Source organism: Meleagris gallopavo, chromosome 9 (assembly GCF_000146605.3).
Source record: "Meleagris gallopavo isolate NT-WF06-2002-E0010 breed Aviagen turkey brand Nicholas breeding stock chromosome 9, Turkey_5.1, whole genome shotgun sequence".
Lineage (NCBI taxonomy): Eukaryota > Metazoa > Chordata > Aves > Galliformes > Phasianidae > Meleagris > Meleagris gallopavo.
This window is the reverse complement of record NC_015019.2, coordinates 15,805,732-15,823,253: the sequence shown is the minus strand read 5'-3', so window position 1 is coordinate 15,823,253 and position 17,522 is coordinate 15,805,732. Positions and strand designations below refer to the sequence as shown.

The window sequence follows — 17,522 nt, the reverse complement described above, 5'->3', positions numbered from 1 at the left end:
TAGATTTTTCAGTGCAACATCTTAGAGACTCAGCAGCGTTGTCACCCATAGCCACTCAAGAAATTAAACCTGATATTCCTGTTCTAGAGTTGGCTTTTCAGTGATTTGGATGTAGGAGTTGAATACATCCTTAGCAAATTCGTTGATGATACTTAACTGAGATGTGCTGTTGACTCTCTGGAGGGAGAGAGGCCCTGCAGAGGGATCTGGATATGTTAGAATGTTGGACAATAATCAACAGCATGAAGTTCAACAACTGGGAGATGGGGGGAGCACTGAATAAGCACAGTCAGCCAGTCAAAAGAAGTGTGGCCTCACTTTGAAAACTGTGTGCAGTTTTGACTTCTCAGTATTAAAAGGAATGTTAGGGTGTTGAAAGCATCCAGAGGAGGGCAACAAAGCTGGTACATGGGCTAGAAGGCACATCCTGTGAGGAAAAAGATTGGGGGTTGGGGTTGTCTGGTCTGGAGAAAAGGAGGCTCGGAGGTGAACTCATTTCTTTCTACAATGAAGAGGAATGAAGGAATGAGGGGAAGAAGAAGGGGGGCCAGGCTTTCTTTCTTGGGAACTGGTGACAGGATGTGTGGAAACGGCACAAAATTTCATCAGGGAAGGTTCAGACTGGGCATCAGGAAAAATCTGCACAGACTTCCTAGGCTTGTTGATGCCCACGCCTCTCAGTGTTCAATAGGCATTTGGATTATGCCTTCATTAATGTTCTTTAACTTTTGATTAGCCCTGGAGTGCTCAGGTAGTTGGATTAGATTATTTTTGTAGGTCTCTTTCATCTGATCTGTTCTGCCTCTTTCATTTCTGGGTATAATATTGTTCAATTCAAACAATTTATTTTAAGATCATTTAATTTCAGACACAGTTGACTTGCTACATATTGGAAATTTCAATAGAGTGTCAATTTTTGTTGAATCTAGTATTTTAAGTTTTTTAGAATTACAGTACTTTTTGAAGCGTGGAGTAGATTTCTGTTGAATTGCAGCACATGTTTTATGTGCTTAAATTAACAAAGCCTTGCAAACCTGCTAAGAGACCCAGACATTACTAATTTTACACTTGTTCAAAATGATCTGCAAAGTAAACAGTTGAGTTAGAAATTTACCTCAAGAGTCTTGATTAGCTAGACAACACTTAAGATAAATGAGTCACCTGAACACCTTCCTGCTTACCTATGGCTTGTTTGATTAACTTGAAATCTTCCTTAGAGAAGGAATGGGTTCTCCTGTGATCCGATAATAATGGCTTCAATTGTAAGGTTTCTTGTCAAGTAATATTGTATGTGTTTAAAAGAATGTGAAAAAAATGCTAGAGAACAGCCTGAAGAAGGGACATTTTGGAATATAAAGTCGTATGGATGGGCCTTTGGAGAAAACTCTTACCTTTCCTCTTAGTTAGCAAGACTGCAGACAGCTGTCCTCTTATTCCACATGATTATTCTTTCATGAAATGCTCTTCTCTCAGTATTGTGTGATGGGAAGGTTAATTGCAGACTTGTGTTTTAAAAAGTCCCTTGTAAATGCGTTGTCTTTAATTTCACTGGCTCTCTCTACTAATTGGAAAACACGAAAGTAGTGTTGACTTGTAAATGGAATTTCTTGAAGGAGTTTTTTAATTTCTCTTGAAAAATGATCAAACTACTTGGGACTTTACTTAGGTACAAAACTAAGATAAGATTGTGCCAGGATTCAAGCAGTTTTAAACAATCAAATGGAAATAAAATTTTTCTTTTTAATGAAAGTTGAAATACTGATATAATCATACATGTATAATGGGCGTTTCTGGGACTTTAAAACTGTCCTATGTATATTTTACCTTATTTTCAGTCTGACACAGGAACGAGGCAAAAAAAAGATGTACAGAAAAGATTACTCAGAACCTCAATTAAATGTCTATTTTAGTGATTTCGTTTGTTTTAGGATGGAGATAATCAGTCAAAGCGAATGCATTCGTCTGGTCTGCCACCTACTTCCAGTTCTCATTCGCTCTTCCTCCTGTCATGAATCATTTCAGAGTATTTTGGAGATTTGAGAACTCTCCAAAAAGATTTTAGGGAACTACTTTATTTTGCCAGCCAGGTGATTTTAACCCAAGTAAGAGTTCTCTGAATCACTCACCTGTTCAGCTTTTTTTCAGTTTTCATTTACAGCTGCACTAACAGTGATGACATCTTCACTCTTTGTTTCCCAACACCAAGTTTATCTGCTCTTTACTGTGAATTACTATTCCTGTGTCTGTTAAATCTTTCCCAGCTGTAAAAAGAAAATCAATATTCATTTGATGTTTGCAACAGGATCCCACACTAGGTAGAAATATAATGATTTTGCTGTTGTCAGCACCAGTCCAGAGCTGAGCTGATGAACAGAAATTTAGAAGAATGGCTAAAAAAGCTTGTTAGTATTCCTTCTGCTAACCCAAGGAAGAAGTGAAGATTTGAACGGGATAAAAACATTTTCTGATCAGAAACTTTGGCTATATAGCACCTGATTCAAGAGGATTTTTAAAAAGTATTTATTGAATTTATAGTTATAAGGAGGATCTTAAATATGTTGAGTAATGCTTTTGAACTTTTTTTCCCCACGACTTCATCATTAAACTATTCCAAGTGAGTGAAAACAAGGTCTGTGCTGCTTTAGTTTTTTCACTTTTCTCTTCTTGTTTCCTGAAAAATAGAGAACTGAGCACCCCATTAGCTGCTGTATTTGATCAAGACTTTCTCTTCTTCTGCAGGTACGAAGATTCTGGGTTCTGAAGGAAAAACATGCCAGGCTTTCTTTTGCTTTAAATAGATATTTTGAACTGGGAGTCCTGTTTTCAAAAAAAAAGCTTTAGAAAAAGGTCTTAGCATGTTTGTAAACAAGGTTGAGTCTCTTTTCTTTTTGAAAATTCAACTTCCCTGTAAAATAAAAAAGAAACAGTATTTATGTGTACAGCGCTGAGTCATGAGAAAGTAATTCATTGATAGGAAACATCTAAAAATCATTGCACAGAAGCCATTATAAACTGCATGGGAGAGATTGCCTCAGAGTTAGCATCGAGAGGTTCATTAGAGGTTCATTTAGCTACTAAAATCAGATTGCTTGTTCTCTTACTCTTTCTGTAATGTTTATCTGTTCTTTATATCTTGACTGCATAAACCTGAAGCAACAAAGATAAAAAATACAGCTAAGAAAATATGTAATATTGAAAATAATTGTGACTTATGAGAACTGAAATCCATTCTAGAAAAGCTTTGCATCTGATCCTTTAAAGATGGAGAGCTAGCAGAAAGAGTAATGATGTATGAAATGGGAAGAGGTACGTCTGCAGAGCTGAGAGCCCAAGGGGAAGAGCTTCACTGTGGTTCTTGTTGACATTGACTGCCTTCTCCTGCGGGCATCACTAAGACTTGCAAGAAGGTTGGAGGAAGGCAGCACCTCTGGCGCTGAGATGGAGGACAGTCCTATGGGTCTCAGCAAAGTTTCTGCCAAAACTGCCATTGTATTTCCCTACTCATTTGAAAATAAGAGAGAAAAAAAGCATTTAATCCATCACTTCACTGGACACCACTCAAAGAGTATGAGAAAAGAAGGATTAATTTAGGGACTTCTTGAAATTAGATCAATGGGGACTTAAAAACAGGAAGGTGGGGGGAAAGAGGGGTATCAAATCACCTGTGCTCTTTGTAGAACCCAGGCTGTTCCTGCTGACTTATCAAATTGTAAGTCAGACATGGTTGGAAACTTTTCTGAAGATTCAATTGTTTCTATCTATAGTTCTGATTTTACTCTCCTCAAAGACTTTTTAAATGCTTTTTTTGTCATTTTTAATTATCCAGTTTGAATTCTGTTCAGATCATAGAATCATAGTAAGACTAGGATTGGAAGGGACCTTGAAGATCATCTAGTTCCAACTCTCTGCCCTGGGCAGGGTTATAAAGTGCTTAATCAGGCTGCCCAGAGCCCCATCCAACCCGTTCTTGAACACTTCCAGAGATGAGGCATCCATAACCTCTCTGGGCAGCCCATTCCAGAACCTCAGCACCCTCTTTGTGAAAAGCTTTCCTCTGATGTCTAATCAAAATCTACCTTCCTTTAGTTTAAAACCATTTCACTTTGTTCTATCGCTATCTGTGTAAATGTTGATTTCCCTCCTGTTTACAATCTCCCTTTAAATATTGGAAGGTTGCAGTCAGCTCTTTTCCAGGCTGAACAAGCTCACCTCCATCAGCTTGTCTTCATAGGAGAGGTGCTTCAGACTCATGAGCATCCTTGTAGCCCTCCTCTGGACCCTCTCTAAAAGCTCCACATCTTTTCTGAGTTGGGGGCCCCAGATTGTTGGCCTTCCAGGCTATGAGTGCACACTGATGGCTCATGTTTTCATCTTTCTCTGCAGGACTGTTCTCCATGCAGTCTTCTCCCAGTCTGTACACACAGCTCGGATTGCCCCAACCCAAGTGCAACAGCTTGCACTTGGCCTTGTTGAACCTCATTAGGTTTACATGGGCCCACCTTTTGAGTTTGTCAGGGTCCCTTTGGATGTCATTCCTTTCTTCTGTCGTTTCAACTGCACAACTCAGTTTGATGTCATCTGCAAACATGCTGAGGGTGCATTCAATTCCATCATCTATGTCACTGATAAAGATGTCAAAGAGTTCCAGTCCCAAGATCAATACTTAGAATATATTTAGAAAAGTGTTCCACAGTTTTAAAAATGAGTGTTCTTCAAACAAACTTTATGCAAAGTTGTCAGAAACCCACGCTACTGGTTAAATTGTCAGGTAACTTTTATTTCCTATGAGGAGGAAGTCATATATAGATAGTATTTGTAAGATGATTCATGTATTTCTTGCTCATCTCCCAACTGCTTTCCTCCTACAGAAGATACAAGACACAGTATCTCCTACAGAAATCTGTGCAAGTTAGTCTCACGCGTTTTTTTTCTTGCAGACAAATACATGAATAATCCAGATGTATACAGATTAAAATATTTTGATAAGGAATAAAGTCATAGTATATTATTTGATCCAGTAAATCTTATACATTCTTCCTCATCTAGAGCAAAGAATTTTAACAATATCCTTAAGATTATTTTATTCTTGTGTTCAAAAACGGATGGTGTTATGTCTCTTTTTGAAGGTTAGTACATGTAAGTTTCTTAAGTGTAAGCAGAATATCTTTCTCTTTCAATGGTATGTAAGCATTTTAAAAATACCAGGGAGCTGGACTGACATACAATAACTCGAAATTTTGTTCACATCACTTGCTTTTTGACAATGTACTGGTGCAGTATCTGTTGTGCAAATACAGCATGCTGAGCACAAAGAGTCCAGTTCCGCCTGCTGCCCCAATCGGGCAATCCCATTAAGTTAAATAGAAATTCTCATGCAGGATTAAGACTTTGCTACACTACGTAGGAAAATATTTTATCGTACGAAGAAGTTAATTTGAATAGACTGCATTTTGTTATATATGAGAAAGAAGGGAGAATTTGGAAAAAGAGATCATGGTTCTTTTTATCATTGAAATGAAGGTTTGCAATGTGTATGCCATTTAATGACATGACCACCGGTATATGAATAATGGCAGCTTTTTTAAAACAAGCTCCAAAATAATGTTTTAATATTCATTAATAGAATGCAGTGACACTGAGGTGCATTTTTCCCATAAATTGGCGTGCACTGACACTGAAAATCATCTAATATAATGACAAAAAGCTCTTCCAAAAGACAAAGCGATTCAGCTGACAAACTGGCAATTACTCCCACAGACTCTTCAAGTCTGTCTTTAAATAAAACATTTGTTAAAACATTTTATGCTATGCACCTTGTGTCACTGGCACCAGGATAAATGCTGCATTATATTCCACCAGTTACTTTCAATTAAAGATATTTCAAAGAATGTTGATATAATTGGAAGAGCACATTTTAGGTTTTTGGAACTATGAAATTTCATTTGGTGTAATGATTAGCAAAGGCTAATGAAATGGGTGTGTTAATTTAATGACAAAAGATTTTTATTCATTCATAAAAAATATACAAGGGCTGCTCCGAAAGCAATGCTTCCTATTTTATTCTGTTGGCTCATGATGTCAGAGCTGGATGTTGGTGGTATGCAGCAGGGTATGGCAGCAGAGGGGAGTGCGTATGGAGCAAAGGGGTGGGACTGAATTCCTTCATACCAAACAAAAACAAAAAACAGCACCCCACTGACATTCATTAATGTTTGCTGAAAGTTGATGGAGACCAACCAGTGGATGTGAGCACAGGGAGGGTTGGCTGGTGCGTTCCAGCAGTGGTGACAACAAGCAACAGTGGTAGACTCCGCTGGTAGAGTAGCTTGTTCATCTCTGTCAAAAATGCATAGCTCACGGTGGTGACTATGAAGAAAAGCAATGTTTTGTAGCTGAAAATTTGGTCTATCAAACAGTGTCGTTATGTTCTTTGTAGCTGTAGTTGTTTCTACAGAAATAAAGAGCAGGCATTACTTTCAGAGCAGAGCAACCTACATTGCTTCCCATTTATTACTTCCTAATCACCATTGATCATAACCACTACTGCAGAGTCAAAAAAAGGACAGATTGGATTGCCTTTACTTGTCTTCCTCCCAGTTGGTTTGTGCCCTGTGCACAGGAGAGGTATTTACAGCAAATGAGTCATAGATGTAGAGATCTGTAATGCTTTGGTTGCTGTTTTCAGCACACAGGCTTCAGGATGACAAGGCATGATGGCCAATGAATGTACCAGAAAAGATTAATCTGGTTAGTTTAGCATAATTCACTAGTCAGCATGCAAACCTATTATCTGTCCCTGCATTAAGTATTTAACAGTGTAGAAAAAAGAGATTATGTTTTTAAAGCTGAAGCAGGGTTTTCTGAGATAACTTTACTTAACAAAAATACTGTGGTTAGAAATAAGATTTGCACAAGGCTGCTTTTATGTTCTGGCATCAGTCTGTTAAGAAGAGAGTATCTAAAAGATTATCTTTTTTTCCCCCTTGCTTTAAGCTTTGTTTCTTCTTTACCTCAATTACAAAAGGAGGAGCGAGTAGAAACCAGATTTGTCCATGGTGAGGTGCGATGAGGATGCAGTGGGAGCCGATGCCCCTGCCAAAAAATAGTCATCAAACACAAACTCCAGTTGCAACTTTCTTAATACTCATCATCAGGAAAGTCCCTTTTTGGGATTGCTGGATTACTGCCTCACAAGGAGCTGGCACATTCAAGACTAAGAGCAAACTGCAGCAGAGCCCAGCACACGGAACTGCTGAGAGAAGCAGAAGTTGAATATTTCAAGAGAGGCTGTGCCAAAGACTTCCAGCTCAGGAAACAGATTTCTCATTTTTAGAAGTCCAGTATAAAGTGAGGAATGAGTGTTTTTTAGAGTTGTAACAGCTTACAAAATAGTTGAATGATTAAAGAAACAAGACAAGGATTGCTGCGGAGTAATTATCTCTGAAATTTTCTGGATATTTTATTTGAATAAAACCGTGTACCAGTACTTGGCAAAAATGAGATAAGATGGTGCCACGAGAGATGTGTCTATTATTGAGGTGTTTTGCACAAAACTCTTCAGCTACCTTTTGAGAACTTTTGAATTTCAACTTTCTTCGTGGTTATTAATTTATGATCACTCTCAATCGTGGTAATTTAGTATTCTTTGAATTTGTAATGCTTCTTCAAGATTGATATTTATAATGTGTTTGTAATGTTATATTTGAAAGCCATTAAGCAGTGTAGTAACAAAACAACATAATATTTCTGCTATGACATTTTCAATAATGGATATTATGGTTTCTCTGAGGAAGAAGGAAACCTTGGGGTGTCTTGAGAGGCTCTGGGCAACAGGCAGTACCAGCAGAAGGGAATTTGGGATAACGGGGCACCAGAATTTATTTGTAACAAGTTTGCTATATGTTAGTAATTGCTTCAAGATAACATGACTCTCATCCAAAACATGCATAAATATATTGTTCTCAGGAATGGAAATTGATGAGCAAAACTAATTAACTTGTGAGCTGATGTGGAAAAGTAAATCCAAACCTTCAAATTAAGTCTAAGCAAGACCCTGACTATATACATGAAGATACTGTCCTTTGCCTCCTACTTCCTTTCTTTCCATTTGTTTTCACTGCTGGCTTTAATATCTGTGCAAACATTGTAATGCATCTGGAGCTTTGTATAAGTAGTAATAATACCTCCAACTGACGTTCCTGGAAATGACAGCTTCTGAAATACAGCCAGTCATATGAAATACAAATCTTTCTTACGAATCTTAGCAAATGCCAATTCTCCCCTAGATTTGTCTGCTACTTTTCAAATTCATGGTCTCTGTGGTTTGGCTGCGGCATCTTTGAAACAGCATGGGATAATCAAAGTTGTTCTCATTGGATTCCATTAAAATCGTTTTGAGAAACCCCAGAGGCCTTTAAAAGGCGATAGACTGCATATCCCCAATGCTGCTGAATTTCTCACAGTTCTAGCATTGGTTTCAGATAAAGGACTACGCAGTTCTCTCACTGGGGTACCAGTGTCAATCCAGATGAAAATCCAGAGGATGCTTGCTTATCAAGTGACCACAGAATAAAGAAAACATTGTGCAAGTAATACCGCCCCTTTCAACAATGTTTGCATAGGCTACTGGCTTTTTACTTACATTTTGTATGAACAGACTCCCTAGAACACTGTCTTATCTTAAACAGGATGACTATAAGGAATGAGAAAGTCGAACTAGGTAACTTAATGTGTGATTTTTGTGTCTGATTTTTCTTCTACAGGAATTCAGGATTGTGTGGGGCAGCTGATGGGGGATTCTGAGGCTCTGAAACAGGACAACCAACCATGAAGGCAACTGACATTCCTGTGAGTACACTGTTCTCTTGGCGCCAAACAAAATATCCCCTGAGATTTCCAGGCAATCGTTAGATTAAATAGAACAATCAGGCTAAATTAATGTAGTTTATCAGTCAGATGAATCAGAATCTTTTCATGAGACTTAGAGTACACTTGAGTTATATAGATGGTTTTCATTTCCTAGCAGGAACTGGATCTTCATTTATGGTAAGTCAGCATACTTGCATCTGCTGAGGCTCTTTTTCTATATCCCAAGTGAAATCAAGTTTGTAATTTGCTGGACGGATAGAAGTGCACAGAGAAGTAATTGGTGTTCTGTGTTCATTTACAACTGGGCTGAAGCGCTCTAAAATAAAACAACCATTGGAAACGTCTCCATCTGAAGCTATCATTTAGAAGAGGTTTGGAAAATGAGCTTCTTTGTTATTGTGAGAAATGATTTTTCAGATCATGCTGTAGTCTGAGCTGTAAGTAACATAAAGATTCTTTCAGTTTAGCAATCTTAATCAGATACCCTCCTTATTTAAAGAAATATGTATATATGTCTATGCCATAGTGATATAAATAGTGTGGTGGTTCTGTGGTTCCTTCATTTTAGTTTCTTATCTGAAAGTATGTTTGAATTTTCCCCCCCTTTTCCTTTAGAAAGCCTGACAATTTTAGAGCTGAAAGCAAACCCTTCCAATAAAATAGTTTTGGTTTCAGTATGTCTGGAACTAGAGAGTAATATACTGAGCAGTGACAATAAAAATACTTGAAGCTTTGGAATACTTGCCCTGAAAGTATGAGTCAGAGATGCACAATTGAAAGACAGTGCTCAAGAAAACAACTGACTCCTGTTGTGGATCTTGATACACTTTTATTGCCTAAAGTACAGTGGGATCCATGTTTTGTTGCAATTCTTCTTTGGATATACTGCTTTGATTCCATGTTTTAATAATGTGCTTTTACATTGTATGGAAAGAGCAAAAGGGCAGCTTGTTGATGGGCAAAGGGCTTGTTCAGCAATGGTCGTAGGGTGCACCAACACACATTGGATGGTTTGGGTACAACTAAAACCTGCAGACATTTAAAGAAAGTGTCAGACCCCATGGATTAAATGTGGAGAGAATACCTAGCCTACAAGAAATGTTCTCTAACAGTATGGGTGATAGCTTATTAAGAGTTTTCTAGGAAAATCCCTTTCCAAGAGAAAGGGAAAAAGGCAGAAACACCAGGGTGTAGGATCTTGAACTGTATTCTAAAGAGTTGGCAATAAAAGGTGGGATAACTGTATGTGATTCTTACTGTTCTTAATGAACCAAACCTCCATAAAATTAAGAGACCTGTGGGCTTCAAAGCCCATACATAAATGTTATTTATGTATCCTGCAAGAGTCAGGTAAGAATGCAGTTAGTCACAGACACGTTAATTGCTATCAGTGGTCATGTTCTGAAAATTGTGCATTTTTTTTGCATGGCAAACTGCTAAAATATCCTTACTAGTTATTTCAGCATGGTGGCTTCTTCACTGAAATAGCACTAGTAGAAAGGTCTTCCATTTTAGCATTTCCACCAAGACTTTGAAAGCTCCCAGTGAAGAAGGATGTGACAGACACTGCATTAACATAAAGCCCAGAATATTTATCTGCTTCTGCTTCCCAGACATGCAGTCACTCAGCTTCCTGTAAAACCATAAGGAGACTGGGATCCGTTATCAGCCCTCTTGGGCAGAACTGCAGTACAGAGTGCTGTGCTTAATATTGCTTATCTCTAATTTTGTGCATGATAACTGAAGCATGAACAATATCCGAGTGGGAAGCAAACTAGATCTATAGCTGCATAGTCAAGCCTATCAAAATATATTGCTGAGCTCTCACAGCCAAACAATTCTGCAGAATATCAGCTGAAACAGGACGTTCCAGCTCACTGGGCCTCCTCTTACCATATGCTTGTGCTGCCTCACCTGTAATAGCAAATAGCTGTGTTCAAGGGTTGCATGCGTTAAAAATTAAGAAGGGATGCTGAAGTGAACCTGCACAATACTGAGAATTGATAGGTTTTGTTGCATGCTGTGTCTTACTGAGTTGTCAGGCAATGACGATGAAGTAACTCCTGCTGAAATCACCTGTGAGTGAGGACCATATATTACTCTTAGACTTATATATATGCAAAGTCATGCTGCAGAGACTACTCTGAAGAAAACAGGCTTTTGTTTGTTCATTCTGTAAGAGAAGTAAAAGAAAGAATGGTGATATTACTACACAGCTCACTTGCTTAAGCAGGTCACATTTTCTCCTTTAAAATTATCCTGTGCAGAAGGAATCATCTGCATGTTTTGAGGGGGACCCAACTGTAGCCAGATATTGTATGAGAGGGTGTAAGAAGTCATGACAGTCCATGCAACCTTAATGAGTCCGTGTTGGCTCTAGGTTACACCTTACATGGGTGAGGGGTCTGAGGATGGTCTCTGGTTTTAACATAGAAGCTCACGATCCCCCTAAATTGTGTCCTTTTCAAATGAAGGAAAACACTGAAAATAATAATGGCAAAAGGAAAATTTTAATCCTTTGTATTATAATAAATTGCCTAATACAAGATTTTTTGACAGTCATGTATAACTGCAAACTATTTTGGGGGGGAACTAATCCACAAATGCTACTATTGTCAGGAAGGAAATGAAGTTTATATTTCCCTGTTCATTTATTAGTGAAAGACCCATTTTCACTAAGACTATATTTAGACTGATTAATTTTAAAAATTTAGCTAGATAGAGTTGATCTTCACGTAGTATTTTTCTCATCCGCAAAGCAAGGGAATCTTCAAAAGGCTTCCAGACTCGTGGACTGCAGTACGGATAAGCCCAGCAACTCTCAAGGGTTTTAGGACTTTCTCTTGGGAGGAGGAGGAGTGTTTTGGTTTAATTCAAACCAAAAAAAAATTAAAGCAAAGAGAGTATCACCTTGTCTTTACCTTGCTTTCTTTTTTGTCTTGGTCCTGTTGCTACAATTGAGCAAATGGCCCCAGGCACCTGATGAAAGCATTGGTGGGTGACATTTTCCAGCAAGGTCAGGACCAGGTTTCTGCTGAAGTGTTAGAAGTTAAAAGGACTCAGTTGAGAGGCAAAGCGATGAGGGAAGTTGTCATTCCTTGGTGTCTGCTGCAGTCAGTGCACTGAAACATCTGAATGTCTTGCTGTGAGTTAAACATCGCTTTGCTGCTGGTAGATAATCTCTGCAAAGGATACCTCCCTGCTGGCCACTGCTTGGAATCCAGCTGTGGAGAGAGGCAGTGCGGGATTAGCATCGGCTCCCTGGGAACTCTGTTTAATAAATGTGGGTTTATACCCAAGGGTGATTTGGATAAACAAGATGTCAGGCTGTTCAGACTTAACGTTAGATAACACATTTTCTGCCAAAAATGCGTTCCTCCGTTCATTCTAAAAATCAGTGTCCCTATGATAAATACTGATCCTAATAGCGTTTTTTCCTCTTTCAATGTGCCCTTCTGATTACACTGAGGGCAATAATAAGCTGGAGCCAAGTGCAAGTCAAATAAATGGGTGATTGCTGGGGGAAAATATTGGGAACTGCTGTAATATAGCATGCCATTAACAGCATTTTATTTTGACCATAAAAGGCAATAATTATTCTTTCATGAATATTTCAGAAGACCAGGGCAGGTTATTGGGATGGGATGAGATAGAAAATTGCTCGATTTAACTGTACCTGCTTCACATTAGGAACCCTGGAAATGCTGTTTTCCTTTTTAAAGTAAAATCTGCCATTTTGGCCCAAATAATTTGTTTGAGAAGTTTGTTTATACTATTTTGATAAGCTATTACTTCGTCTTCCTAATAAGCATATGTGTAGGCCAGCACACATACATGAAAATAAGCATATAGTGTAATTTTCAGTGCAATAAAGCATCTGAAGTAAGTTTGAAAGAGAGCTTTGGTAGGCCATGGCACCAATTTCATGCTTTATGGAAATCTTGCATCGCTTAGGCCATCTTGATAACCAGAATAAAATAATGAATTTGTTCACATTAATTAAACATATCACCTAAATGATGCATTATGAATGCTCCTATATCTTTACTGTTTTTAATTTCCATGTTATAAAAAGGTTTGCAGAACAAGAGATGTGCTGTGAAGGGGAAAGAATTAGAAAATTCTTTGAACATTTTAAATAAAACATTCTGTGTGGTTCCTTTTCACTTGGAGCAAAATTACAATGCACTTAAAAGAAAGCAAAACGTCCATCAAAATAACAACAGCAATATTAGTGGTGACCCCTAAAGAATCCCAAGCGAGTGAGTTAATCAGGTCTTTTTGCAATACACCTCTCTGAACTTCAACACAATGTAATTAATCGCAAGTTCCACTGCAGAAATGCACCAAATATGGTCTTTGGGTTTGTGCTTTTTCATACCATACTAATTAGTTCTTTTTAAACTGTGACTCTGTAAATACGGAGGGGGGTGGTAGAACAAAGCTGACATTTAGGAGGTCTGGCCTCAACTGCTGTGATAATCTGGTGGATATTACCATGCTAAAACAACATTTTTTCTACATTGCTTTGCTGTAAGGGTAAGGAAGCTGTAGCAAAATCCTGGTGTGTTTCCATCTTTGTGTAGTTTGGGGCTGTTCCCCATGCTGAGGCTACTGGGCTGCGCTGGTAGGCATGGCTGTGTTGAGTGGGACATCTCTCACACCAGGACTAAGCCTGCAGTGACCCCAGCCCTTCTGGTGTCTGCTTGCTTTCCTGTTGTGCTTCAGTGTTTCTGGGACTCAGCCCAGTCCCTCCAGGATTAAAACTGCAGCACATTTGGAGGCTTGGACAACCCTGTTCCCTGCCTTCTTGGGTCTCACCTATGCAAGTGCATGGAAAGCTTTCCAGTGAGATTGTCACTGAAAAGATGAGGGATTTAAAATTTGAAGTGGAGAGGTTTCTATAGAAAGCAAGGAAAGAGAAGAAGGAAGGAAAAAAGGAATGGAATGTTGTAAAATGGTAAATGTGATTTTGCACTGTTTTAATTAAAAGTCTGGGGACAATACACACCTATAGTTGTTGGCAGCTTTTTAACAAAATCATGGAATCCTTAAAGTTGGAAAAGACCTCTAAGATCATCCAGTCCAACCCATCACTACCATGATCACCAAACCAGATCCCTTAGTGGCAAACCTCCACGTTTCTTGAACACATCCAGGGAAGATGACTCCCCCGTGAAATAAACAATTGGAGGTGACACTTTCATTATTTTTAACATACCTCCCTGAACAGCAAATAATAATTTTTCTGTGAAACTCGCATTTACTGTTTATTCATGTTTTCTAATTTGTTTTTTAATTTCATTCAAAAAAAAAAGTAAATTACAAATTCCAATGGAGAAAGTACCATGTTTTTTCTTGTGTAATTTCTCTTCTGAGTACATCCTCTGACTGAATGCTGAATGATACATGTTAAAAACTGTGAAATCTGATCATGAGACACTACTCAGCAAAACAGAAGAATTTGTTTTCCTATACAGGGTTTTCATAAGCAGTGTTTTTATTTCTCATACAATTTCCTGAAGATGTGGAGATTTGCTTCACGACTTGTACCTGAAGCTAAGGATGTTTCCTGGAAAAGACAGGACTTTTGCAGAGGTATGGTTGACAAGATTTTATCCATAAAGAATGTGAAAATTGGACCATATTAGATCCGATGGTACAGCTAGAGCTGCATACGCTGGGCAGACACAAGACATAGCTAAGCATGCTATCACTACTAAAATAATGACATATAAAAAAACCCTGAAAGAGCAATCCATAAATGATACAAGTTCTATGATGGGACTATGTGTATACAGCTGGATATTAGGCTTATTGTTGAAGTGTAAAGGTTACTTTAATTTTATGAGAGGTCTATACTTGCTAGACAACACAGAGAAATGCCTTATAAAATAGGTTTTGTTGTGGCCTGAAGAAATAGCTTATCACAGGTAAGTAGAATATTGCATTGATCTCTGCTGTAGATAATGAGACTGCCTGGGAGTAGCAGTCTTGTCACATGAAACAAATGACCAGTGATGAGTCAAATACGATGGAGAGTTTCATGTCTATTTCAAACTGAACTGTCACAGAAGGGCAGAACCCTGTCAGCTGGCACCAAGGCAAGGGGAGACTCTGCAGTGGGGAGAGGAGGGACAGAGGGGGGAAGCATCTGCTGCTCTGGCAACCAGATGGCCAAAGGTGATCCTCAGTGCTCAGCAGGATGGCAGAGGAGGTGTCCTGCTGCACCCTATCCTGCTGTGGGTCCAGTGCTGAGATGGGATGCTGCACAGCACCCTGCTGAGCCCAGCAGCAGGGTGAGCAGCTAGCGCTTCTCTGCCTCCCCAGCAAAGGATGCTTGTTGCTAAGAGTGCTGTTGAAACAGTAGCTAGGCACAAAGTGAGTACATGGACCTTATTGTGTTAGGTGAAAGGCTATTCCCCAAAATAAAGTATGTTGGCACACTGTGAAATGGCAATGCTTAAAAGATGAGCAGGGTTTTTGTTCGAGAGCATATCATCAGATATAAGTGCATGCACGTGGCATGGATGGCTGCATGGTTACTTGGGAGGAAGGTAGGTGATATGGTGGATGTACCAACACTAGAGGAAGCACATCCCGGCTGGATGCAGCTGGGGCAGCTGGGCTTGTCCTTTGCCTGGGAGCAGGCAGTGAGAATTGCTAGAAATGAGTTGGGGCATTCTGTGATCCTTGTGATTAAACACTGCCTTCCTCATAATATAACATAGCCTGAAAATGTGTTCCTTGCTTGTTCTTTCTGTTTTTCTTCTTGTTAAGCTGTTCCTCCTCCAGCTCTCTCCTGCATGTAATTACAGTGCAAGGCTTATCCTTCGTGTGCTACTTGGCACACTGCATAGTATTCTTTCTCTCAGTGATTTTGTCTTTGGTACAGACAGATAAAAGGGATATATCTTATCTTAGTCAACAGCAAAATGTAACATTTGGTTTTCCTTTTCCTTTAAATCTTTACCTTCTGTGTTCCCCACCCTGCCTTTGCTATGCTTTCATCATCCTCTGTATGTGAGACTGAGTGTGAGTACTGTTACAGAGATGGGAAATGTTAACACAGTGAATGGACAACTTGTGGTGCTTATTTATATAAACTCTTCACTAAATTCTGGCAGTGCACTCTACCCTTCAAGGAGAGCAGCTCTGCTCCTGCTGTCTGTGTAGTTTGTTTGCAACAGCAATGTCAGCCCATGCTGCAGATGTGCTCTGCACCCAGGACCTACCGTAATAAACAATGCTGGTGAAAGAGTGAACCAAAGGAGCCTTAACTTGATAAGTTCCTATGCTTCTTGTTTGGCATTTGAAGATGTTGGGCAAGACACAACTTAGATCTGACCAGTTTTGAGTGAGAATTCAGCCATAGCACTATATGGTTTTACATCACCAATCTGTGCTTGGGAATTAAAACTATACATGTGGAAGATGGAGCTTTGTCAGTATGTCAGCCTGGCTGACACCTTTCCACTTGCAGTGAATACTGATGGCCTTCTCACAGCAGACAATTCTTCTGTCATTTCATTAAAACACTTCTGAAAGAAAACTCTCTTTGATTCTAATTTTTAAAGAAATTTCTTGAGCGGATCAGACTAGAAACGTATGTTCTGCTTAAGAAACAACAACATCCAAAAATTGTAAAAGCAAATATTTTATTTAATATTAATGCTTTTCACAATACAAAGTGAGTCTTGGAAATAAACTCTTTCCATACTGAAGGTAATGTCTGTAGTGGCAACTTTCAAGGGGTTTGAACACTGATAAGAAATTATTATTATTATCTTATTATTGTTATATATACCAGGCATTATTATGTCTTTCTTGCATGTTTTTGTACTTCTGCACCGAGTTACTCTGAATGTGCTATGTTTGATGCCAGTGGATAATAGCACTATTAAAGATTGTGCAGTGGTTTGAACGCCAGGCCTGTGTTGTTACACCTGCAGCCTTTGAACAGATTTCTTCATGTCAGTATTTGCAATTCACTGAAAAGTCAAACACGTTGAAATGTTCGAACTGGAAACGTAACTGCTGTGTTTTTCCATATTTTTCATAACTAAAGCAGAGTAGCCAGTGGCCTTGATGCCCAGGCTGTCCCCATTTTATCTGGGCCAGGCCTGCAGGGCCTGGGGCAGCCGTTGGTGTGGGAGCCGGTCCCTGGGCTGTGATGGAGGCACAGTGTGTGCACAGGGTGGCCCAGCAGTGCTCCTGGAAAGGCCAGTTGTGCCAAAAGGCATCAGCGAGCTGCCAGAACACTGGTGGGCTTTGGATGGCAGTTCGCTAAAGCTGAGTATTTCTTCAAAGCGTTTGTTCTCTGTGAACTTAGAGACAAATCTTCCTTGTCTTTCTGAAATTTTGGGTGCTGTCTCCCCTGAAGCTCGATGTGTTTCTGGTGTGTGAGATGGAAGAATGTCCCAAAGAATGTTTGTGACAATTGCTTTTAGACACGCTATTGTTGGCATTGCATGAACTCAGGCGTTTAAAGGCATGTTTCATGCTTGGAGCAGAGAGCCTTTATACCATTCTATGAAATACATCCTTTAATCATCCTTTTCTGTGCAACCATTGCCAGAATGAGGGGTCACAGCTAGGGACTTCTGCCCTTAATATGACTTAATAAAAGCCATCTGATTGTTTCTTGGCTTCCT

General features: G+C 39.1%; 1 protein-coding gene across 1 annotated transcript in view; it reads left to right on the top strand.

Moving 5' to 3' along the window:
* Positions 1-8,788: 8,788 nt before the first annotated feature.
* Positions 8,789-17,522, top strand: part of GRIA3 (glutamate ionotropic receptor AMPA type subunit 3) — a 238,597-nt gene continuing 229,863 nt past the window's right edge. Inside the window, exon 1 of the mRNA XM_019618294.2 lies at positions 8,789-8,847. The gene's annotated coding sequence lies outside the window, so the exon portion shown is untranslated. The remainder of the gene's footprint in view (positions 8,848-17,522) is intronic.